Genomic DNA, 25,963 nt, shown 5'->3' on the forward strand with positions numbered 1-25,963 from the left:
TTTTCATTATAAGATTAAAACTTTTGATTTGGGTTGTGGATTCATTTTTCAGCGGAATTGGCTGTCTTTATTGTTATCCCTCCCTCTCTAGTGACTCTTGCGTGGAGTGCCACATCTTGGGTATTTGCTATCCCATACGTCACTAGCTCATGGACTCTTGCCAATTACATGAAAGAAAACATAATTTATTTAAGAATTTACCTGATAAATTCATTTCTTTCATATTGGCAAGAGTCCATGAGACCCACCCTTTATATGGTGGTTATGATTTTTTTGTATAAAGCACAATTATTCCAATTCCTTGTTGATGCTTTCGCTCCTTTCTTATCACCCCACTTCTTGGCTATTCGTTAAATTTAAAGGGACAGGAAACCCAAAAATTTTATTTTATGTTTTGAATATAATAACCATTTTTTTTATATATTTTTATTTATACACCAAAGCATAGTTAAAGACAATGTAATACATTTGTTATCATGCACATTGAAAAAGGAAAACAAAAAGCATTATAGCATAATAATGTCTAGCAATTCTGTTTAGACTTGCATGATGCTATATTGACTCAATTTTAACATTTGTGCATAAAATTATAATTCACGCTATATAAAGTATTAATACAACATAATAATTTATCTCAGATAATGCTTTTGGGATTTTTTTTCCCACCTCTTCCCCCCTATCCCCTCCCCCTGTATGGAGAAAAAAAAAAAAAGAAAAAAGAAAAAAAAGGGGGAGAACTTATTACTACCAATTACCTAACAGAACTAATTCTGTGTTTTGAAAGGGAAAGATGATATGTTCTATTTCTGTAGGGGTAAATATCTTTAAGAAGGCTGCCCAGTTGTCAAATAATTTTTTGATCTCAAGTTCATTATCTATATTCGTGTCTCTTTACTCAATTATACACTGCTTTTTCAAAAAAATTTAATTTCAGAAACGCTTGGAATTGCGCGACTTTTTTACAAATTAAATCCCGGGTGGCAAGAAAGGTGGAAATTACTATTTTTTCATTATTTTGTTTACCGGGCTCTTGCTGTTTTTTGCTGAAACAGTGTCAGAGAAAGAGGGGTTATTTTCAGCACGTTCTTTAGCCAGTATTTTACCTTGATAATAAACAATTTTAAACAACTTTCTAATTTACTTCCATTATCAAATTTGCTTCGTTCTCTTGTTATCTTTTGCTGAAGGAACAGCATTGCACTACTGGCAGCAAGATGAACACATCTAGTCAGCCAATCACAAAAGACAAATGTGTGCAGGCACCAATTAGCAGCAGCTCCCACTAGTGTAGGATATGTGCATATTCTTTTACAACAAGGGTTATCAAGAGAACAAAGCACATTTGTAAATTGAAGTGAATTTAAAAGTGTCTTAAAATTAATTTATACGCTCTATCGGAATCATGTAAGTTTAATTTTGACTTTCCTATCCCTTTAAAATTCTTAGTTTAAATTCTTCACTGTTCAATGATAAACCCTAATGTACGTTTATAAGGAGAAGTCAAACTACACACATTTCACACACTAATTACACACGCAATGGGGCTGTTGTTTTTCATGGCTGGCAGTGAGCATTTGTACTTAACCTCTGTTTTAGAGAAAGGGGTGGAGCAGTGATCACATGACGGTTTGTACGAACCATGTCAATTTTCTGTTGTGTGAGGAAAAACCAAGGTAAATGAAGGAACCACAAAGTTGCTCTTTAACAGTTATTATCTGTAAAGCAAGTGAGTCATTAAACCTGCGTTTTCCTAAGGTAATGTGGTAGCCATTTTTGGAGTTGCAATTGCATGTTGGAGCAGCACACAAACAGTTATTCATTATTTTCATTTAAATAGTAATGTTTCAGAGCTCAGACTGAAATACTCTGAACATACAAAAATATGCACAACATATTTTGTGGATGGTTTAAGGGAAAACAAACATGCTGTGAAGATCATTTATACAGATTGTTTGCTTGTTATCAGTTTTCTCCTTTATGTGCTCTTCTCATATGTTCTGTGTATGTATATGTGTGTGTATTAGCAAATGTGCACTCACCTGGTGCATACCTCCCAACATTTGCAGCTAGGTAATAGGAACTCAGAGCTTGCAGGGCGGTGTTGTTTTGTGGGCGAGGCCATGTTAGGTGGGGGCGGGGTCATAAGTAGATAGCTGGTGAGATAAGAGTCTTGTCTAGGTAGGTTATGGGCGTGTCTGTGTAATCTATTGTCAGGGCTAAGGGAAATTCTGGAAATAGGGACATATGTCTGTCTCTGAGTGACAGTGGTAACTATAGAGCACATAATTAGTGACTGTCCCTCCCACCTAAGGACCAACATACTATACTTATGTCCCTCCATGTCCCCAGTCTAGGAATATATAAGTATAAACCGTACAGAAATACATACAGAGCTTGAAACTTACACTAGTTCTTGGCAAGAAAGAAAGATACGTTTTTTCTTCTTTTACATTAAAAGCAATAGTAACTTAGTAACTTTTTTTCTCTCTGGGTATATATATAAATAAGTGTGTGAGCGTGTACGTTTATGTGTGTGTATATGTATGTATGTGTGTATATATATATATATATATGTGTGTGTGTGTGTATATATGAGGAAGGGATGTCACATGTTTTTTATGAATACATTTATTACTTGTTTGCAAGTCCGGTGATTGCAGATGTTTCCATATCTCTGGTTTTATATAGTACATAAATATCACTGGATTAACCAAAAATAGCAAAATATTATGTCCATTGTTTTTTGTTTTATATATATATATACACACACACACACTCATAATGCTGGAATTATTTGGAGTCTAACATTCACAGCAACATGCTGCATATATTAAACTTTCTTCAGTGAACATTGCCTATTAGAAAAAAAAATCTACTTGAGAATTGCCTAAGGCTTTTACATTTTTGTTTTATTACCTAAATGGTAGACCAGTAGTGATTAGTATAATACCTGTGTTGTGGGGACATTATTTTCACACATAATAAACAGCACAGAGCTAGTTTATTGCTGGGGAAATATGTATAATTTGTTCAATTCAAGTAAATGTGCTGTTCTTGACTCATTATTTTAACAAGTGAACATTTTTCCTTTTCGAGTTAGACAATTAAAGTCTGATAATGCATTACCTTTCAGAGTCAGTTCCATGATGACTTTTTAATTGCTTTTGTGTTGTGTATTACAACCATATGGTATCACTCAGAGCTGTGAAGGAGGGGGCTTGTGGCAAAGGCAGGCAGACTCCTTTTCATTAACATCAGTTCTCTGTGAAGCAAAGCCAGGCAATCTGAAAGCTATTCTGACAATTTCATGTTATTTAGCAGTCTGGTTATAGCTCAATTTGTCCTGACTGTCTTGATTTCAGGGGCTCTCCTTAAGATAAAAGAATGATGTCATAAGTATTTTCTTGCACTTGCCAGACTAAAAAAAACATAACTCATTTAAAGAAGGGCGATAACTGTTTTCCAAGTACATTTATTTTCTAGAACTAAGAAATAACTCACAGCAAACAAGATTAGGACACTAGAGTTCAGCACATCAATTCAACCTGTAAAATTTACATAACTTTGCTATGATAATAGATCATTATAGTACACAACACATTTTCCTTTTCTTTCAGTAGTGCCTTTTTTTTCTCAAGGCAATTGTTGCTGCCAAAAGTGAATTCATAATCCAAATAACATGATATACTATAGGATATCTTCCAGTATAGCACGATAAATTACAACTGCTATATATTTTGTCCAATATAGCCTGAGACTACAAGCACTATTTGTGACTAGTTAAAATTCCTTCTTGAGATCATGATAAAATCTGCTTGCTGGTCTACCTAAAAATCTACTATAACGTATATATATTTTGACATTTAAAAAGCACCACCATATTCATTGAGTCTTGATAGTCTCATGGATAAAAAAAACAAAGTCCTTTTTAACACTTCACCACACCCGGTATCCAACAGTTGAGTCCTACTTACTATTAATTGGTGTATTTTTTAACCAGGCAAGAGCTGCATCTAAAGGAAAACTCTCATTAATATGTCCTGTACTCACACATGAAGCAATCTTATCAAAGTCCAAGAATCGTTTCAGAAGTTTCATTATGAACACCTGCCCTGTATGAAAATTGTCTTCTTTCAAATGTAGTCCAAACGTTTCAAGTAATGCAGTAAATTACACTTGTGAGAGCTACAAAAGCAAAAGAAATCCAGCATTTTTCTAGTGCGCCATTATACAAGTGTACAAAAAGAGTGAGCAACTGACTAGCATTTCAAGCACATATAGTGAGGCAGTTCATAAAGAGTTTAACAAATTTCAGTGCATTGCACCTTCCCATGTGCCCACAGTCCTACAGGCAGCAGTACATGTGTTAAAGGGACAGTCTACACCAGAATTGTTATTGTTTAAAAAGATAGATAATCCCTTTATTACCCATTCCCCAGTTTTCATAACCAACAGTGTTATATTAATATACTTTTTACCTCTGTGATTACCTTGTAGTTAAGCCTCTGCAGACTGCATACTTATTTCAGTTCTTTTGACAGACTTGCATTTTAGCCAATCAGTGCTGACTCCTAGGTAACTCCAACAGGCCTGAGCACGTTATCTATATGGCACACATGAACAAATACCCTCGAGTTGTGAAAAAATGTCAATGCATTCAGATAAGAGGCGGCTTTCAACGGTTTATAAATTAGCATATGAGCTTCCCTAGGTTTAGCTTTCAAATAAGAATACTAAGAGAACATGCCCTATCTGAATCATGAAAGTTTATTTTTGATTAGACAGTCCCTATACTATACTGTCCCTATACTGCAAATTCCAACACAGGAGCTGCCAACATCATAGAGTGTCTACAGCTCAAGGTGCCAAACTTTCACCAAGAAACAGACTTTTACTGGACCTGACTTTTATTACATTTTATTATTGATCCTTAAAGAGGTACAGAATTTCCCTTGTTTTGGTAAGATTATTTGTTATTAGTTTATGAAAGGGTCTGAACATTACTATCTATTTATCTATCTATCTATCTAATCTATCTGTCACTGCAGGTGCTCACTTCCCTCCATGATACAGCACCATACAGACAAATATCTATGTCTACAGTTTCCAAAATCCCCTGCTAACTGAACATGTCTTCAAATACCTTTTCATCTGTTTGGGGTAGATTTATCAAATGGTGGGCGGTTATGATTCGCTGTAGCGAATAATGTCCGCCCGACAACGCTAAATGCCGACAGCATACGCTGTTGGCATTTATAATTGCACAAGCATTTCTTGTGCCGCCCCCTGTGCATTCGCGGCAAATCAGCAACTAGCAGGGGGTGTCAATCATCTAGATTGTAAAAGGTGGCGGACAAGTTAAGGAGCAGCGGTCATAGCTTAGGTTTCCGGCGAGCCGGAAACCTTGGGCGTAGAAAGCAGCATCCACTGCTTGATAAATCTGTGTATTTAACCAAAGGAAAATAGCACCTACTAGACAAAATCTATCTGTATGCCAAATTTCATTAAAGGGATACTAAACCCAAATCTTTTCTTTCATGATTCAGATGATAGAGCATGCCATTTTAAGCAACTTTCTAAATTACTCCTATTGTCAATTTTTCTTTGTTTTCTTGCTATCTTTATTTGAAAAAGCAGGAATCTAAGCTAAGAAGCCGGCCCATTTTTGGCTCAGCACCTGGGTTGCGCTTGCTGATTGGTGACTAAATGTACTCAACAGCATTTCAGCATTTTCCTGTAATAAAGGATATCTATTCCAATGCAGCTGAGAAAATCCCTTCCCTCTCACACTTATTTTTGATTATGTATTTCTGCACATGGTCAATTTGACTCCATCAACCAAGCAAATAAATAAATAAATATCATATATAGTGTAATATTGCTTGTAACATGCAAGTAATGTCCTAATCTAATTGGTTGTAATGTATGGTCTTCAGAGCTGCAGACCCAGCTCCTAGTACAGACAGCGTGTGTTAAAGTTTTTACAGAAAAACAAATATGTACCGGATGCAATCTCACAAATTCTGAATTGTTTTTAGCCCATAGAGTGTGTCTGTTTTCTTCTTGTTAGTGTTTTTCTATGTGGAATTGTTCTAACTCAGGTCATGCACACCCACTGCGTTATGGGTGTTGTAGTCCAGTGAGAACAGGTCTTCAGACAAGCGTAAGCAGAGTTTGCTGCTTTTGGGAGCGATGGATATTTGCTACTCAGAAGTTTTTCTTTTTCTAAATATTGTAGACCTCATCACTACAGCAATTGTTTATATCAAGTATCAAGGAAAAAGTTCATAGCAGGTCTGTGGCTCACACCCTCAGCTGGGCCAAGATTAACTTAAGTCATCCATATCCATAGTCAGAACCTAGAAACAGAGTTTCTGAGTTTTCTGGCGATTTATCCAGGATTTTATTTCCCCATATTTAATTTACTTCCTAAAGTGTGTTCACTGACCCTGCAAATATATAAATCCAATATGGCCCCTTGAAAAAACAAAAGTTAGAAACCGCTGCTGTACATCAGTAAGCCCAGATTTTCTAAATCATTAAATTTTAGTGCTCAAAAAAAAGTCTTTATTTTTTCTGACTTGAAACATAAAAGAGTGTATGCCTTGTCTCTATTTTTGTTTTCGATTTCTGGAATGTCTATATTTTTGTTGGCTGTCCTCATACCTTTTGAGAAATCAGATTCTAAAATGGCAGCAACTTGGCACTGTAGACTTTTTTTTATCAGGAAAGAATGTAAATAATAGTCATCATTTTAACTGTTCTAATCTGGATTTCTTGTTATGTATTATAATATGCATACTTGAAATGTATAGTGCCAAATGTTTAATGGGAACAAGTCTCCCCTTTTGTGTATATTTATAGCAGTATTTTTTTTTAAGTTTCTTATGTTAATTTTGTACGGTAACATTTTTTGCCAAATTATTACTCTTATAGCTTTTCAAATGGAAAGGAGACTGTAGAGAAAAAGTGGAAGTGAAGAAGAAGGTAGGGTTAAGAGAGAAAGGAGAAAAAAAGAGTGAAAATAATGAGATGGGGAAAAGAAAGAGTGTAAAGGGAAGATATGGAGGCCCATTTATCAAGCTCTTTATGGAGCTTGAAGGGCCTGTGTTTCTGGCGAGTCTTCAGACTCGCAAGAAACACCAGTTATGAAGCAGCGGTCTAAAGACCGCTGCTCCATAACCCTGTCCGCCTGCTCTGAGCAGGCGGACAGGAATCGCCACAATTCAACCCGATCGAGTACGATCGGGTTGATTGACACCTCCCTGCTGGTGGCCGATTGGCCACGAGTCAGCAGGGGGCGGCGTTGCACCAGCAGCTCTTGTGAGCTGCTGGTGCAATGCTGAATACGGAGAGCGTATTGCTCTCCGCATTCAGCGAGGTCTTGCGGACCTGATCCACACTGTTGGATCAGGTCCGCAAGACCTTTCATAAATAGGCCTCATGGTCTGAGACAGAAGGGAGAGGGTAAAAAGAGAAATTAAAAAGACGAAGGAGTTGAGATAGTTAAGAGCAAGAATGGAAAGATTATAATTATTTTAATAAAATCTCCAGGTTTACTATAACCTTCCATGACTATCAGCACTCTCTGCACTCTCTATGTTCAACAACTTCCTTTTCTTCTTAAACGGGAAGAGTCCACAGCTGCATTCATTATTTTTGGGAATTCAGAAACTGGCCACCAGCAGGAGGCAAAGACACCTAAGCCAAAGACTTAAATACCTCCCCCACTTCCCTTATCCCCCAGTTATTTTTTGCCTTTCATCACAGGAGGTTAGCAGAGAAGTGTCAGAAGATTGGTTATAGTCTCTTATGGAGGGTAGTACTCTTCGCAATTGGGACTGGAGTTTTAAGTAATCCTGTCAGCCTCTCAGTGAGAGCATGGATGAAAGAGTCCGGAGATGCAGGGAGTGTCGTTTCTGCGAAACCATCCCGACTCATGTTAACAGCCCCTTGGCAATAAGCGTTGATGAGTTTCTCTGCCTGCCTTTATTCACTCAAGTCCATGTCAGAAGCGATGCTACTATCTGTCACACTTGAAGGGCCGTGTGTTTCTGTTTCACGGCGTAGATTCCGGTAAGATTGTTAAATTTTATTTTGAGATGTGAATGTAATGTTAACGAAAGAAGTCAGGGTCCCAGTGGGGCTTCTTTATCTTATGGAATCAAGGGTTAATATCTCCTGTGAGGGGTTATTGAACAGGGAGGATTTTAATCATGTTTGCTATGTGATTCTGTCTGCTAATGTGTAGTGTTACTTGGGCTCATGGCTATTTGGAACATAAGGCCTTATCATCTGACTGTGCAGTCTTTTTGGAATGGTGCGCCATTTTGGCTGGTTTACACGGTGCACCTCGTGACCGGGTGTGGTCACGTTGTAATTCCATTTCCATACGACTGAGTGGCGACGGAGAAAGTCTGTTCATTAGTTGTCTGGTTCACAGGAGGTGGTGAGTGCCCCAGCCATTGGGGGTGTAAGGTGCCGTTTAGCTTTTGGGGAAAATATTTTTTAGAAAAAAAGAGCATTAAATAGCTAATACCAGATGGGGAGAAAGCAAAAAATTGTATGTAGCAAATATGTATCTTTTAAAACAGTATTTTTATTGAATTTGTCCACTCTTTGGCAAACTAAAATATGTACACTTTTATGTGAGAAAGTTCATTTTGATAATGCACTGAAGTATTTCTACATATTTTTGTTGGATAATATAATGTAATAGGTTGGGCAACCTTTATATGCAATTAACAAACACAGTTAAAAATCACAATTAACAATCAAATTTGTGCTTAAAAAACATAAAAAAATCATAAACCATCATAAGAAAAAAAAATAAAAAAATTTCCGCTTAGAAGTTCAGATAAAAGTTCATATGAAGAGAAGAAAATAAATATTTGTATTAAGGCCGCAGCCTTTATCTTATTCAAATAAGAACACAGCTTAGGGATAAGCCTGTATAGGTAGTGGGAGTTAGCAAGATTTAGAATTCTGACCTTAATACCCCCTTAGGTATGTTGGTGGCAGTGAAGAATCGTCCTGAAATTCTAGATGTAATCTTTGGGGTTTTCGGGTTTCAAATCCACCCTTTGCCCTGATGTTTTATTTATGTACCTTGATGGTTTTGTTGTTTGTTTCAACTGAGCTGTCGGTTTGACCGAATGGTCTCTTATCAATTGGTTTTCACCGTTCTCTCATCTCTTCTCTATGTCCATGGCTGGGAAGGCGGTTCCTTTGCGTTGCCCTCCTTCGGGGAGATTTCAGAATACAGTATACATTGTCGCCCCAAAGGTCTTCTCTTCTCGTTTTCCGAGGGGTTCTGCCCTTTTTTGCGTGCAAGGGGTCATGGGGCTGGATTCTAGTACTAGGATACTGGAGTTTAGTTGTTTGGGAGTGGTCCCTCATAGGAGGGGAGCTGTGTAAGGGTTCTGGAACCCGAGCACGTTGTATTTCTGTCATGGCTTCGTGGTAGCAAGCAAGATTTAAATCATGGTCAGAGTTGTTCTCCCATGGGTTCGTTCCTTTTAAGGCCCCTCCTTTTTCTTCTGAGGTGTGGTTTGGAGAATTTTGTATTCATTGTATTCGTACATTGCCTATCCTTTTGGACCGGGTCTGTTACCTCAGAGTGGGGGTCGAGATCTGACTGCTCTGTTGAGTCTTGATTGTGTACTTCCAGTTTATACAGGTCTAAGTGTCCTAAGGGATATTTACCCGGCCTACGTATCTGGAGGCTTAGAGTTTGAATCCTGCTGTGGCAGCTTTCTAACCTGGTTTCCTACCTTTGGTGGTGGGTTCACAGTGTTTCATCCCTCCACTGGTTTCATATGCTGCTAAGTGTTGGATGTTCTTCTAAGGTCTCGATTTTTTCCTGGACAGGGGTTGTCGTCGATATTTTTCGGCATTCTTTGTGAGATGGTCTCCCACAATGGCTTATGGTCAGCCTTGCTGCTTTGAGGCTGGAGCTCAGAGGTGGCTGTGTTGTTTTCACAAGATAGCCTTTTGTCTCTGATAGGTTAATTAGTTTTTTCTATCCCGTCTGCGGGCTATGAATTTTTTTCGGTTTTATATAGGTTATATACCTGTGTTTGCCTAGTTTAGCGGTTGTGTCTGCTAGACTATGGTACAGTGGGGAGCTTGTGGCTTCCTTGAAGCATCATAAGTCGTATGGTTTTGTATCAGGGATCTGAGGGATTACTGGGTTCTTCTCATGATCGCCTTTTCATAGGTGTTGAGTTGATCTCTGATCCTTGTCCTTCTAGGGAGTTCTTCCCTGGGTTGTTGTCTTTAGCAAGCTTGGGTTTGCTTTAGTCGTTTTGAGGTTGTTTACCCTAGTTGATGGTCCTTTAGATATCTTATGGGTCCTCCGTTTTCCTCCTCGGGGGTAGGTGAAGGTTCTCTTCCTTCGGGTCGGGGGTTAGTCTGTGTGATTAGAAGGCCCGTGGGACTTTTTGTGCTCAATGGATTCTAGGAATCTGAGTGGTCTCTAATACTGCCTAGTAAGTTGTTTAACTGATGGGCAGTTACTTGGTCCTTTCAGGTTTTTCACCCATTATTTCTAACTGTCACGGTTTTTTATCGGGTGTTGGGTAATTTCAGGCTGTGGTGCCCTTCGAAAGGGGCCGCCTTCTGTACCCGCCCTTTGTTTGCATTCAGTGTCCTCTATAGCTTGGGTATTGGGTACCTTTTTCACCCTGATATTTCTCCTACTGTTCCTTGTTCCCTTGGCAGAATGACTGGGGGATGGAGGAAGTGGGGGAGGTATTTAAGCCTTTGGCTGGGGGGTGTCTTTGCCTCCTCCTGGTGGCCAGGTTCTGAAATCCCAAAAGTAATGAATGCAGATGTGGACTCTTCCTGTCAGAAGAAAAGAAAATTATCAGGTACGCATAATTTAAGTTTTTTCTATCCAGCTGTTGTCTTCCCCAGAATCCCTAGTTGATGTTTATAACTACTATGAACTTATTTTTATTAATTTATTACTGTATGTAGCATTATTTAATTTGTTATGGTATATAATAAAAGCAATATTATAAAATGTTTCACAATAGCTAAACATATGCAAAGAGGAGGTGTGGGTTGGATTAGTAGTGGCGAGTACCATTTTGTCCTAGTAGTGGCGAGTAACATTTTATCCTGGCTAGTGAGCCCTGTATATGTATATGTGTGTGTGTGTGTATATACATATATATATATATATATATATATATATATATAATATATTTTGCAAAAAATACCTTAGATACATATAAAAGTATCTATTTAAAAATAAAAAGGACATTTTCTTTTTATGTGGAAAACATTGTAATGTTAAATATTCATAACTACCTTCGAGTTAGCGTTGTAGGTTTGACTCCTGCCAGGTTCGCTCAAAAGTGATGTGTTATTTTTTTTCCAGTTTGCTCCCTCCATTAAAGTCTATGGGGAGAAGAAGTCATCAGGTGCCAGCTTTTACTTTGAACTTGTAATACGTGTGCTTACCTGAGCATGTTAAAAGTTTACTTTTGCCGGTGTTTGTGCATAGGGGGTATTTAAATTACACTATATTGGGTTGCATAATGCTAATAGGTTCCAATGTTTCCTAATCACCTTAAAAACTTCTTTACTTTGGGAATTATATTCTGATACAAATGTTAGGCATTTATTTGATTCTTTCTTAACATAATTCCTCACAGTGGTACTTTTTAGAAGGGTTCCTATCTAATCTATTGCCATATTAATTAAATGACGGGCATAACAACGGGAATGTTTTTGTATCTATGAATTAAACACCTTAGAACCTTTGTGGATGAACAAAGATTGGGATTTGTCTATGTATTTGTAAAATTAGAATTTTCTATATGAAAAATAGTGATGAATTTCAGTATAATGATGTTTAATCTTGTTGCTATGCTAAGTCAGAGTAGTATGTATTATGTCTTTTTGAAAAAATATTGTTTTAATATGTACATAACCCATATATACTATAATGTATAAGGAGTTAATCACATTAAGTCATTAACTTAAAGGGTTAATGTATTGTTTTACTTACTGTGTCCCTCTAGTGGTCATAGTGTATATAAAGGTGTGTTAAGTCATTTGTTTGTATGGCATGATTAAGAAAACTCATCCTGAAACGTCGCTGCTATGTCTTAACATTTTTGCTTAATTAAAAGCTTTGAAATTGATGCTGCCTTTCTGGACTTTCTTCATGTATGTACTAGTATTGGGGTCTTTGCAGTGGCTCTCCAGAGGCGTGCATTCTTGAGACTGAGTGCTGGATCTATTATCCTTTTGTGTATCCCCTAACTATAACCATCATATAGAAATAATCGTAATCTCATCAAGGTTATCCGATCATGCGCCTATATGGCTTTTATTACAACCTACTAGCCATAAAACCCCTCAAAGAGCCTTGCATTTACCATCTTATTTATATCAGAATGGAGATTTTAAAAATGATTTCCAGTTACGGCGAAACGTTTCTGATAATACTAACTCAATATAGATCTATTTTGGCATACATCTAAGGTGGTGTTGTGAGGTCATATCATGGCTTATATAGCAGCATATAACGCCAAACAAAAATCAAAATTTGTCAGTCCAAAATAAACATTCATGATTCAAATAAGGTATGTAATTTTAAACAACTTTCCAATTTGTTTTTATCACCAATTTTGCTTTGTTCTGTTGGTATTCTTAGTTGAAAGCTAAACCTAGGTAGGCTCAAATGCTAATTTCTTAGACCTTGAAGGGCACCTCTTTTGTGAATGCATTTTGACAGTTTTTCACCACTAGAGGGCACTAGTACATGTATATTATATAGAAAACATTGAGCTCACGCACGTGAAGTTACCTAGGAGTAAACACTGATTGGCTAAAATCCAAGTTTGTCAAAAGAACTGAAATAAGAGGGTAGTTTGCAGAGGCTTAGATAGAAGGTAATCACAGGGGTAAAAAGTGTATTGTTATAACTGTTTGTTATGCAAAACTGGGGAATGGGTAATAAAGGGATTATCTATCTTTTTAAACAACAAAAAATCTTGTGTAGACTGACCCTTTAACCTTTTGTCAAAGCAGCTTATTAATGTGTATAACAAATACCTTACTTATCCTACAATGCTCAACAGAAAAAAATCTTATGCTAAAAGAAAAGGGCAAGATATAACCACTTTCGTAATAAGACAGGGACATTGTTATTATCTTTTATAATGGATCTTATATTGCAGGGGAACTTGTCTACAGATACTTTAGGCATTATACAAGAATTTATTGATTTTTATAATATCCTTTAAACTATACAGAGAGTTCATGAGGAGGTTAAGCAAGCTTTCTGGGGTAGGATAAAAGTGCCCAGAATTTCAGCTGATTATCTTGACTCACTGAATGCTCCTATACAGGAACAGGAGGTGAGGTAGGCTATTGGAAATGCTAAGCTGGGAAGGAAGCGGGCCATGAAAAACTGCTGGCAGAATACTATGAATTGTTAAGGATGAGATTGTTTCATTTCTCTCCATTCTGTTTACAAGGTACATGAAAGGTAGTCTAAAGCCAGATCCTAGATTTTCTGAAGCACATATATGTGCCATACCTAAGCCATACATGGATGCAATGTTGACATCCTCATACGGGCCAACTTCACTGCTAAACAGAGATTACAGGGTTCTTTTTTTCAATGTTATCTCTACATTGTATGACAAACCCCAAGCTTCTAATTTAGTAATTTAGTAAATGGGGACATATTGCAGTGTTTTACTCTTGAACAAGGTACTAGGCAGGGGTGTCCCCTCTCCCCACTTCTGTTTAATCTTACAATAGAGCCTCTGGCATTTTATATAAGGAAATATGATCAGGGTGTTACAATCAACAAATATGCTATGCATTTATCCTTGTATGCAAATGATCTATTCTTATACGTTCCAAATCTGTCATTCTCAGAATACAAAATAATTGTTTATAAACCTGAAGAAGTGTGGCTCTGTAATATAGCTGCTTCTTATTAGGCAGATATTTCCACTTAAAATTACACTGGGTGTTTCCTTCCATAAGGCAGGGAGAGTCCACGACTTCATTCCTTACTGTTGGGAAATACAACACCTGGCGACCAGGAGAAGGCAAAGACACCCCAACCAAAGGCTTAAATATCCCTCCCACTTCCCCTATCCCCCAGTCATTCTTTGCCTTTCATCACTATTGGAGGTGGCAGAGAAGTGTCAGAATATTTGGATAGTCATCTATTGGTATGTTCCCTTCGAGAAAGGACTGGAGTTTTAAGTAATCATGTCAACTTCTCAGTAAGAGTATTGATAAAGTTAGAGCCTGGAGATGCTGGGAAAGTTTTTCTGCGAACCCATCCAGACTGTCGCTAACAGCTCCTGAGCAGTCAGTGTTGACGAGTTTCACTGCTTGCTGCTACACACTCAAGTCCATGTCAGAAGCGCTGCTGCAAGACTGTCACACTTGGAGGCTGTGCCTGTTCCACAGCATGGATCCTGGAAAGTAAGACCATTTTTTATATATGCATTTTCAAACGCTAGACAGGGTCACAGTGTGGCTCCTTTATACCTCGATCAAGGGTTAATATCTTCAGGGAGATTATTGGAACAGTTTAGGGATTTATATCTGCTTAATGTGAGAGTTTTTTTAGGCTCATAGGCTGTGTGTTTTTGGCTTGGTGTTGCGCAGCTCATAATAGCTTGGCACCCTTTTTCATAGCAGGAGAAGTCCTGTCTTATGTTCCACGTGACCAGGTGCAGTCTCTTTCATTTCCTAAGTTCCTGCTGCAGACATCTCTCCTAAGGAGAGCGTTTTCACTGTTTGATGTCTGGGTCTAGGAGGTGGTGAGTGCCCCAGCCATTGGGAGTATTAAGGTGCCACTTTTTTAAATAAAAGTGTTTCTTTTTGATTGTCCTTCTGTGAGTATATACAAAGATATGGAGGACTCTGATACTACATTAGAAGGTGCCGCTCCTTCTATAATGATTAATAATTCCTGTTTATATTGTGAGTATGCTGTAATTTGCCCGCCTGCTCAATTTTGTTCCATTTGACTAAACACTGTTCTAAAGTCTAAGAAGGGAGACAAGCCTGCTAATACTCATAGCGCTATTAGACCTTCTGAGCCGTCTACTCAGGAATCTGGGTCCCCAGATTCCTACTCTCCAGTCTTTCTACAAGACCAGAAAAGAGGGCTGCCTTCTTAGGTTGCATAGGGGATCTCTTCTCTCTAGGAGTAATTGTCCCGGTACCTACAGCAGAAAGAGGTTTAGGGTTTTATTCAAAACCTTTTCGTGGTCCCAAAGAAGGAGGGAACTTTTCGTCCCATTCTGGACCTAAATTGCTTAAACATGTTTCTGAATGTTCCCTCTTTCAAGATGGAAACAATACGGTCAATCCTGCGGTTCAGGAAGGAAAGTTTATGACCACAATAGACCTGAAGGATGCATACCTTCACGTTCCGATTCACAGGGAACATTTTCAGTTCCTGAGGTTTGCTTTTCTGGATCAGCACTTCCAGTTCATAGCTCTTCCATTTGGCCTAGCTACAGCTCCAAGAATATTTGCAAAGGTTCTGGGGGCTCTTCTAGCCATTGCCAGAACACGAGGTATTACAGAAGCACCTTACCTGGATGATATCTTGGTACAGGCACCATCTTTTCGTCTAGCAGAAGAACATTCGAAGTCCCTTCTCAGTCTTCTTCGATCACATAGATGGAAGATAAACTTGGAAAAGAGTTCTCTTACTCCAAGTACAAGGGTGAATTTTCTGGTAACTATAATAGACTCCATATCCATGAGAATATTCCTCACAGATCAGAGACGTTGCACGCTAACTTCTGCATGTCTTGCCCTCCAGGCCTCCTCGAGACCCTCAATGGCTCAGTGTATGGAGGTAATCGGAATCATGGTGTCCTGCATGGACATCATTCCTTTTGCCAGATTCCATCTCAGACCCTTACAACTATGCATGCTGAGACAATGAAACAGCGACCATTCAGATCTGTCTCAACAGCCTGTCGAGAGACTCGCTCTCCCGGTGTCGTTGTCCAGATCATCTGTCCCAAGGCACAGGCTTTTTGAGACCGTCCTGGGAGATTGTTACTACGAAACGCAAGCCTTTCCGGCTTGGCAGCCGTGTGGGGTGCCAAGAAGGCACAAGGTCTTTGGACTCAAGAGTCCTCCCTTCCGATCAATATTTTTAAACTCTGGGTAATCTTTAATGTTCTTGGCCAGTTTATCAGATTCCAATCAGACAATATAACCTCAGTTCCCTATATCAACCATCAAGGGGGAACGAGACGTTCCTTGGCTATGAGAGAAGTATCTCAGATACTAGAGTGGGTGGAGACTCACAAATGTACGCTGTCATCAATCCACATTCCGGGTTTGGACAACTGGGAAGCGCACTTCCTCAGCAGGCAATCCTTTCACCCAGGACAGGACAACTGGGAAGCAGAGATATGCAACGAGTGGGGGACGCCGGAGATAGATCTCATGGCATCCCGCCTCAATACCAAGCTACCCAGGTATGGGTCGAGGAATCCTCAGGCGGAATGGATAGATGCACTATCAGTACCATGGAGGATCAGTCTCATATATATTTTTCCTTCATTACCGCTTCTCCCTCGTGTAGTGGCTCGCATCAAGCAGGAGCGAGCATCTGTGATTCTGATTGCTTCTCCGTGGCCGTGAAGGACGTAGTTTGCCGATCTGGTGGGCATGTCCTCATCTCCTCAGTGGAGGTTACCTTGTCGCAGAGATCTGCTGATGCAGGGTCCCTTCATTCTTTAAAATCTAGATTCTCTGAGACTGACTGCGTGGAGATTGAACGCTTAGTCTTAGCCAAAAGAGGGTTCTCTGAGAGTGTTATCGACACTCTGGTTCAAGCTCGTAAGCCAGTTACTCATAGTATCTACCATAAAATGTGAAGGACTTACTTGTACTGGTGTGAAGAGCGTGGCTTTTCCTGGCATAAGGTTAAGGTTGACAGAATTCTAGCTTTCCTCCAGGATGGACTGGAGAAGGACCTATCTGCTAGTTCCCTGAAGGGACAGATATCGTTCCTGCCGGTGTTACTGCATAAAAGGTTGGCTGAGCTTCCGGATGTGCAGTCCTTTGTTAAGTCTCTGGCTAGGATAAGACCCGTGTTTAGATCTGGGGCTCCGCCTTGGAGCCTCAATCTTGTTCTTAGAGTTTTGCAGCAGGCTACGTTTGAGCCTATGCATACTATTGACATTAAAATGTTATCTTGGAATGTTCTTTTTTTTTGTTGGCTATTGCCTCTGCGCGCAGAGTTTCTAAGGTTTCTGCTTTGCAATGCGATTCCCCTTATCTGGTTTTTCATGCTGATAAGGCGGTTTTACGCACTAAACTAGGGTTCCTCCCTAAGGCGATGTCGAATCGTAACATTAATCAAGAAATTATTATTCCTTCATTGTGTCCTAATCCTTCTCCAGCAAAATAACGTTCGCTTCACAATCTAGATGTGGTTTGTGCCTTGAAGTTCTATCTTTAGGATACTAAGGAATTCAGACAATCTTCCTCTTTGTTTGTCATCTATCCAGGGAAGCATAAGGAGCAGAGGGCTACTACGACTTATTTATCTTTCTGGTTGAGGAGTGTCATCTGCTTAGCTTATGAGACAGCGGGATGACAGCCTCCTGAGAGGATAACGACTCATTCCACTAGAGCAGTGGCTTCCTCTTGGACTTTTAAGAACAAAGCCTCAATGGATCAGATTTATAAGGCGGCTACCTGGTCCTCCTTACACACTTTTTCTACATTTTACAAGTTTGATGTGTTTGCTTCGGCTGAAGCAGTTTTTGGGAGAACATTTTTGCAGGCTGTGGTGCCCTCAGAATAGGGTCCGCCTCTTTTTTCTGTTCCCTACTGTTATTCATTCAGTGTCCTCTGGAGCTTGGGTATAGTTTTCCCAACTGTAAGGAATGAAGTCGTGGACTCTCCCTGCCTTATGGAAGGAAAACATAATTTATATTTACCAGATAAATTCCTTTCCTTCCTGGCAGGGAGAGTCCACGACCCCGCCCGTAATTTATTTTTTGGATGGGCAGCTCCCTTTTTATTTTATTCTTCTGGCACCTTTATACCTTTATGTTTCTCCTACTTTTCCTTGTTCCCTCAGCAGAATGACTGGGGGATAGGGGAAGTGGGAGGGATATTTAAGCCTGTCTTTGCATCCTCCTGGTGGTCAGGTGTTGTATTTCCCAACCATAAGGAATTAATTTGTGGACTCTCCCTTCCAGCAAGGAAAGGAATTTATCTGGTAAGCATAAATTATGTTTTTTAATACTTAGGAATAATGTTATGTGTTAACCCATCTCTCTTATATAAATTAAATATTGATCTAATTCTTAACAAAGTGAAAGGTATTTTGGTTGGATGGGCTAAATTGCCAATATCCCTGTATGGTTACAATGCACATTTGTACATAAGTTGTTTACAGATTTTATATGGCAGTGAAAGAAAAGCATATAAGCAGAACCAAGCTAAAACTACCTGATATTCAGTTGTATAATTGGGCCTTGCTTATTAAATTAGCAGTAGATTGGTTAGCAGGAACACAATATTTTGGTCATTTACAGTTGGAAGGCGAAGTGGTTGCCCTGTTACATGTAGCCTTTCTCCCACAAACTTCGCTTAGTAGATAATTTACCTGTACGCCAGCGTACACTATGTTTTTTTTAGTTATTTTACTTACCAGACAATTAATTGTGAAATTCTGGGTTGCTAAATCTGCTCACTCTTTTCAGTTGTCATTATTTATTTTCCACTTATTAATTGAACAAGCAGATGTTAAAATGGATGTGACTAAAAGAGTAGAAAAGTTTATGACTAAGTGGGAATGTATCTACACTACCTCCCTAGAAATAAAAGATAAAAAATAGCCTCCTTCCGTAATTCTGAATACATTCTTGATGAACAACTATCTGTGAATTGGACATTGGATTAAAGGATTACTTTCTATTATAATTTTTAAGCTAAACAACTAACATATTAAAGTTAATAAACATTAATTAAAACCTACTGACCTATATTTTCTCCAAAACGAAGTTTCATAACATTATAAAAGTTATATATTTTATTCGCCGATGATGTTACGTTATCCTGCCCACTATTTTCAGCACTGCATGTTCAAAATACTTAAACCAATAACTTTGTGTTTAAAGCACCATTTTGAAACCTAGGTATTGTAAACGGATTGGTACAGAGCAAAGGATACCCACGGAGTGGGTTTGGAAAACAATTAAATTTGCAGACAAGATTTCTGATATACGGTAGAGATATGTTAACGAAATGCTATTGATAAAAAGCGTATTTGGGGTAGTTAGTTAGTAACAGGCATAGAAAATATTTACTTACAGTGGCCCTTTAATAAAGGTTGTGGCTGTGAGTCCCATGCTATAAGACCCAACCCCACCTTAGCGATTTTATTATTCTTGCAAACAATGCAGTTATTTGCTCTTTTTATCCAACTTTTGGGCGAAACTATCTCTTTAATTGAGTTGCAAATACCACCTCAGACTATGTTTACTGCACTTTAATTTCTATTTACTGAATACCTGTATGTACAATTAAAGGAATAGTAAAGCCATTTTTTTTCTTTCATGATTCAAATAGAGCATGTGATAGTAATCAGTTTTCTAATTTACTTTGTTTATTAAATTTTCTTCATTTTTTTGGTATCTTTTGTTGAAAAGCACGGATGTAAGCTTTGGAGTCGGACCATTTCTGGAGCACTATATGGCAGCAGTTTTGCAAGAATGTTATCCATTTGCAAGAACACTAGATGGCAGCACTATTTCCTGCCATGTAGTGCTCCAGGTGCCTACCTAGGTATCTCTTCAACACAGAATATCATGGGAATGAAGCAAATTTTCTAACAGAAGTAAATTGAAAACATTTTTTAAATGGTTTGCTCTGTCTGAATCACAAAATAATTTATTTATTCTACAAGATACGACGAGTCCACGGATTTCATCCTTACTTGTGGGATATTATCCTCCTGCTAACAGGAAGTGGCAAAGAGCACCACAGCAGAGCTGTATATATAGCCCCTCCCTTCCCCTCCACCTCCAGTCATTCTCTTTGCCTGTGTTATACTAGGAAGAGGTAAAGTGAGGTGTTAGTTTTTTAAATCAAGCTATTTGTTATTTTAAATGGTACCGGTGAGTACTATTTTCCTCAGGGAGATATGGAAGAAGATTCTGCCCTGAGGTGAATGATCTTAGCACCTGTAACTAAGATCCATGCTGGTTCCCACAGAACTTCTGAAGGTAATCCAAGGTAAATCTTCAGTGTGAGAGGAACGGTTCATGCTATGAGCAGCATTGAGGTATGTGCAGACCTTTATTTTCTGAAGAGACCTGATAGCTCAGAAACTGGCTGACATTTTTTTTCCTGCAGGGGAATGGGGTAAAGCAGTAACCAGTTATAAGAGGGGTACTGAGAAACCTATCGTTATGTTTATGTGACATTTGGGCTAAAGATCATTGTTTATAGACTTAAGCAATGTGAAAGACACTGGGAGGCTTAACGTTTTTTATTGGTTGACAATACGGCCGTAGGTTGTGTGTTAAGGGGTGAAAGATTCCACATGGTTTATACTCAGACCGCTTCTCCATGCGGTTGTTTGTGTTTTTACATCGTCGTCCCGGTGGACCGGGCCTATTTTCGCGTGCTCAGACGGGCTCTTCACTGTGACTGTAATAGAAGCAGGCATTAGCTCGGATTGAGCCCAGACTACTATTTAGTTATCCGGATCGTTGTTACGTCAGTTGATAGTACCCTGAGGGCAGGTAGGCGCCACAGCAGAGCTGTGGCGAGGTGCAGGGGTTCTTTTTGTTACGCTTGTTAAAATTAACATGTTTTAGGCATAAATGTCTCTTAGTGGTTAATTTCTCCTTTTATCTTGGGGATGCAATATATTTGGGAACGTTTGCTTAAGAATTGCGAATTTTAAAGCTTTAATAACGTTTTTGAAGCAGTTTGGAAAAATTGTGTACTTTTATTTCTTAAAGGCACAGTACACGTTTTTCAAAAAATTGTTTAAATCAATAAATAGAGTGTTTAACGACTTATGTGGTTATTGCTAGTCTGTTCAACATGTCTGACATTGAGGAAAATCATTTATGTGTTTAGAAGCCATTGTGGACCCCCTCTTACATTGTGTACCTCTTGTACTGAAAGGGCCTTACATTATAAAGAGCATATTTTAGGTAATGAAAGTGTGTCTAAGGATGATTCTCAGTCTGAAGAGAATCAGGATATGCCATCTAATTCTCCTCAAGTGTCTCAACCTTTAACGCCCACACAAGCGACGCCAAGTACCTCTAGTGCATCTAATTCTTTTACTCTGCAAGATATGGCTGCAGTTATGTCAACTACCCTTACAGAGGTATTATCTAAATTACCAGTATTACAGGGTAAATGCAGTAGGCCAGTTATTAATGTAAATACTGAACCCTCTGATGCTTTATTAGCCATTTCTGATGTACCCCCACAGTGCTCTGATTTGGGGGTCAGGGAATTGCTGTCTGAGGGAGAATTTTCAGAATCAGGAAATGTGTTGCCTCAGACAGATTCGGACGTCACGTCCTTTAAATTTAAACTTGAACACCTCCGCCTGTTACTCAGGGAGGTTTTAGCGACTTTTGTGGGTATTGTGACCCTATCACAATACCTCCAGAAAAGTTGTGTAAGATGGACAAATATCTAGAGGTGCCTACTTACACTGACGTTTTTCCGGTTCCTAAAAAAAATTTGGAAATTGTTAAAAAGGAATGGGATAGACCAGGTATACCGTTTTCTCCCCCTCCTAATTTTAAGAAAATGTTTTCTATATCAGACACCAGTCTGGATTCTTGGCAAATGGTCCCTAAGGTGGAGGGAGCAATATCTACTTTAGCTAAGCGTACGACTATACCTATTGAGTACAGTTGTGCTTTTAAAGATCCTATGGATAAAAAGTTAGAGGGCCTTCTAAAGAAATTATTTGTTCACCAGGGTTTTCTTTTACAGCCTACAGCCTGCATTGTTCCAGTAACTACTGCAGCGGCTTTCTGGTTTGACGCCCTAGAAGAGTCTCTGAAGGTAGAGACACCTTTAGAAATTGCTAAATTAGCGGAGAAAAACGCAGGCTTTGCCATACTGGCGCACAGAGCGTTATGGCTAAAATCGTGGTCTGCTGATGTGTCATCCAAATCTAAACTTTTAGCTATTCCTTTCAAGGGTAAGACCCTATTCAGGCCTGAATTGAAGGAAATCATTTCTGACATCACTGGAGGTAAGGGTCACGCCCTACCTCAGGACAAGTCCCTTAAGATGAGGGGTAAACAAAATAATTTTCGTTCCTTTCGGAATTTTAAAGAAGTACCCTCGGCTTCCTCTTCCTCCTCTAAGCAGGAAGGGAATTTTGCTCAATCCAAGTCAATCTGGAGACCTAACCAGGCTTGGAATAAAGGTAAACAAGCTAAGAAGCCCGCTGCTGCTACCAAGACAGCATGAAGGGGCGGCCCCCGATCCGGGACCGGATCTAGTAGGGGGCAGGCTTTCCTTCTTTTCTCAGGCTTGGGCAAGGGATGTTCAGGACCCCTGGGCATTGGAAATTGTGACCCACGGGTATCAACTGGAATTCAAGGATTTCCTCCCAAGAGGGAGATTTCATCTATCGAGTTTGTCTGTAGACCAGATAAAAAGAGAGGCGTTCTTACGCTGTTTAAAAGACCTCTCTACCATGGGAGTAATTTGTCCCGTTCCAAAGCTGGAACAGGGACAGGGATTTTACTCAAATCTTTTCGTGGTTCCCAAAAAAGAAGGAACCTTCAGACCTATTTTAGATCTCAAATGTCTAAACAAATTTCTCAGATTCCCATCGTTCAAGATGGAGACTATACGAACCATCTTACCAATGATCCAGGAGGGTCAATACATGACCACCGTGGACCTGAAGGATGCATACCTTCACATTCCTATTCACAATGATCATCATCAGTTTCTAAGGTTTGCCTTTCTGGACAAACATTATCAGTTCGTGGCCCTTCCCTTTGGGTTGGCCACAGCTCCCAGAATCTTCACAAAAGTACTAGGGTCTCTTCTAGCGGTTCTCAGGCCGCGGGGCATAGCAGTGGCGCCCTATCTGGACGATATTCTGATCCAGGCGTCAACTTATCATCTGGCCAAAATTCACACGGACATCGTGTTGTTGTTCCTGAGAACTCACGGTTGGAAAGTGAACATAGAAAAGAGTTCACTAGTTCCACAGACAAGGGTTCCCTTCTTGGGGACTCTAATAGACTCGGTAGACATGAAAACATTTCTGACGGAGGTCAGAATATCAAAGCTTCTAAATACTTGCCGATCACTTTAATTGATCACAGTCCATTCCTCGGCCATCAGTGGCTCAGTGTATGGAGGTCATTGGATTAATGGTAGCGGCAATGGACATCATTCCGTTTGCTCGCTTTCATCTCAGACCACTGCAACTGTGCATGCTCAGACAGTGGAATGGGGACTATGCAAATTTATCTCCTCAGATAAATATGGATCAAGAGACCAGAGACTCTCTTCTTTGGTGGTTGTCGCTGGATCATCTGTCCCACGGGACGTGCTTCCGCAGACCCTCATGGGTAATAGTGACAACGGACGCCAGCCTTCTGGGCTGGGGCGCAGTCTGGAATTCCCTGAAGGCTCAGGGTGTTTGGACTCAGGTGGAGTCTCTACTTCCGATCAATATTCTGGAACTGAGAGCAATATTCAATGTGCTTCAGACGTGGCCTCAGTTGGCTTTGGCCAAATTCATAAGATTCCAGTCGGACAACATCACGACTGTGGCATATATCAATCATCAGGGGGGAACAAGGAGTTCTTTAGCGATGATAGAGGTATCAAAGATAATCCGATGGGCGGAGGTTCACTCTTGCCATCTATCGGCGATCTACATCCCAGGAGTAGAGAACTGGGAAGCGGATTTTCTAAGTCGTCAGACTTTTCATCCGGGGGAGTGGAACTCCATTCGAAGGTGTTTGCATCATTGATTCGTCAATGGGGCAGACCGGAATTGGATCTGATGGCATCTCGACAGAATGCCAAGCTTCCACGTTACAGATCCAGGTCATGGGATCCCCAGGCCGCACTGATAGATGCTCTTGCAGTGCCTTGGTCGTTCAACCTGGCTTATGTGTTTCCACCGTTCCCTCTCCTGCCTCGTGTGATTGCACAAATCAAACAGGATAGAGCTTCTGTAATATTGATAGCACCTGCGTGGCCACGCAGGACTTGGTATGCGGATCTAGTGGATATGTCCGCTCTGCCTTCGTGGAAACTTCCTTTGAGAAAGGATCTTCTCATTCAAGGTCCTTTCCAACATCCAAATCTAAATTCTCTGCAGCTGACTGCCTGGAGATTGAACGCTTGATTGTATCTAAGCGGGGATTCTCTGAGTCGGTCATTGATACTTTGATTCAGGCACATAAGCCTGTCACTAGGAAGATGTACCATAAGATATGGCGTAAATATCTTTATTGATGCGAATCCAAGGGCTACTCATGGAGTAAGGTTAGGATTTTTAGGATTTTGTCCTTTCTCCAAGAAGGATTGGAGAAGGGGTTATCTGCTAGTTCCTTAAAGGGACAAATTTCTGCTTTGTCAATTTTACTACACAAGCGTCTGGCGGATGTTCCCGACGTTCAGTCTTTTTGTCAGGCTTTAATCAGAATCAAGCCTGTGTTTAAACCTATTGCTCCGCCATGGAGTTTGAATTTAGTTCTCAATGTTCTTCAAGGGGTTCTGTTTGAACCCATGCATTCCGTAGATATTAAGTTATCTTGGAAAGTTTTGTTTTTGGTTGCTATCTCTTCTGCTCGAAGAGTTTCTGAGCTTTCTGCGTTACAATGTGATTCGCCTTATCTTAGATTCCATGTTGATAAGGTGGTTTTGCGTACTAAACCTGGATTCCTTCCTAAGGTTGTTTCAAATAAGAATATTAATCAGGAAATTGTTGTTCCTTCCTTGTGTCCTAATCCTTCTAAGAAGGAGCGTCTGTTACATAACTTGGACGTGGTTCGTGCCATGAAGTTTTACTTGCAAGCGACCAAGGATTTCCGTCAATCATCTTCTCTATTCATTGTTTATTCTGGAAAGCGTAGGGGTCAAAAAGCTATGGCTACATCTCTTTCTTTTTGGCTGAAGAGCATCATCCGCCTGGCATAAGAGACTGCTGGACAGCAGCCTCCTGAAAAGATTCTGGCTCATTCTACTAGAGCTGTGGCATCCACATGGGCTTTTAAAAATGATGCTTCTGTTGAACAGATTTGTAAGGCTGCGACTTGGTCCTCCCTTCATACTTTTTCCAAATTTTACAAATTTGATACTTTTGCTTTTTCTGAGGCTGTTTTTGGGAGAAAAGTTCTTCAAGCAGTGGTGCCTTCCATTTAGGTCTCTGTCTTGTCCCTCCCTTTCATCCGTGTCCTGTAGCTTTGGTATTGTATCCCACAAGTAAGGATGAAATCCGTGGACTCGTCGTATCTTGTGGAAGAAAAGGACATTTATGCTTACCTGATAAATTGATTTCTTCTACGATACGTCGAGTCCACGGCCCTCCCTGTCAATTTAAGACAGATTATATTTTTTATTATTTACAACTTCAGTCACCTCTGCACCTTTTAGCTTTTCCTTTCTCTTCCTATAAACTTCGGTCGAATGACTGGAGGTGGAGTGGAAGGGAGGAACTATATATATATACAGCTCTGCTGTGGTGCTCTTTGCCACTTCCTGTTAGCAGGAGGATAATATCCCACAAGTAAGGATGAAATCCGTGGACTCGTCGTATCGTAGAAGAAATCAATTTATCAGGTAAGCATAAATTTCCTTTTTTGTTTCGTATCCCTTTAAGTGCTAAATAAAGATATAAAAAAAGTTTAAAGGGACACTGAACCCAAATTTTTGTTTCGTGATTCAGTTAGAGCATGCAATTTTAATC

General features: G+C 39.6%; 1 protein-coding gene across 1 annotated transcript in view; it reads left to right on the forward strand.

Annotated features, from left to right (window-relative positions):
* TTC27 (tetratricopeptide repeat domain 27) overlaps positions 1 to 25,963 on the forward strand; it is a 1,013,239-nt gene that overhangs the window by 784,375 nt on the left and 202,901 nt on the right. The window lies entirely within an intron of this gene.

Source organism: Bombina bombina, chromosome 4 (assembly GCF_027579735.1).
Source record: "Bombina bombina isolate aBomBom1 chromosome 4, aBomBom1.pri, whole genome shotgun sequence".
Classification (NCBI taxonomy): domain Eukaryota; kingdom Metazoa; phylum Chordata; class Amphibia; order Anura; family Bombinatoridae; genus Bombina; species Bombina bombina.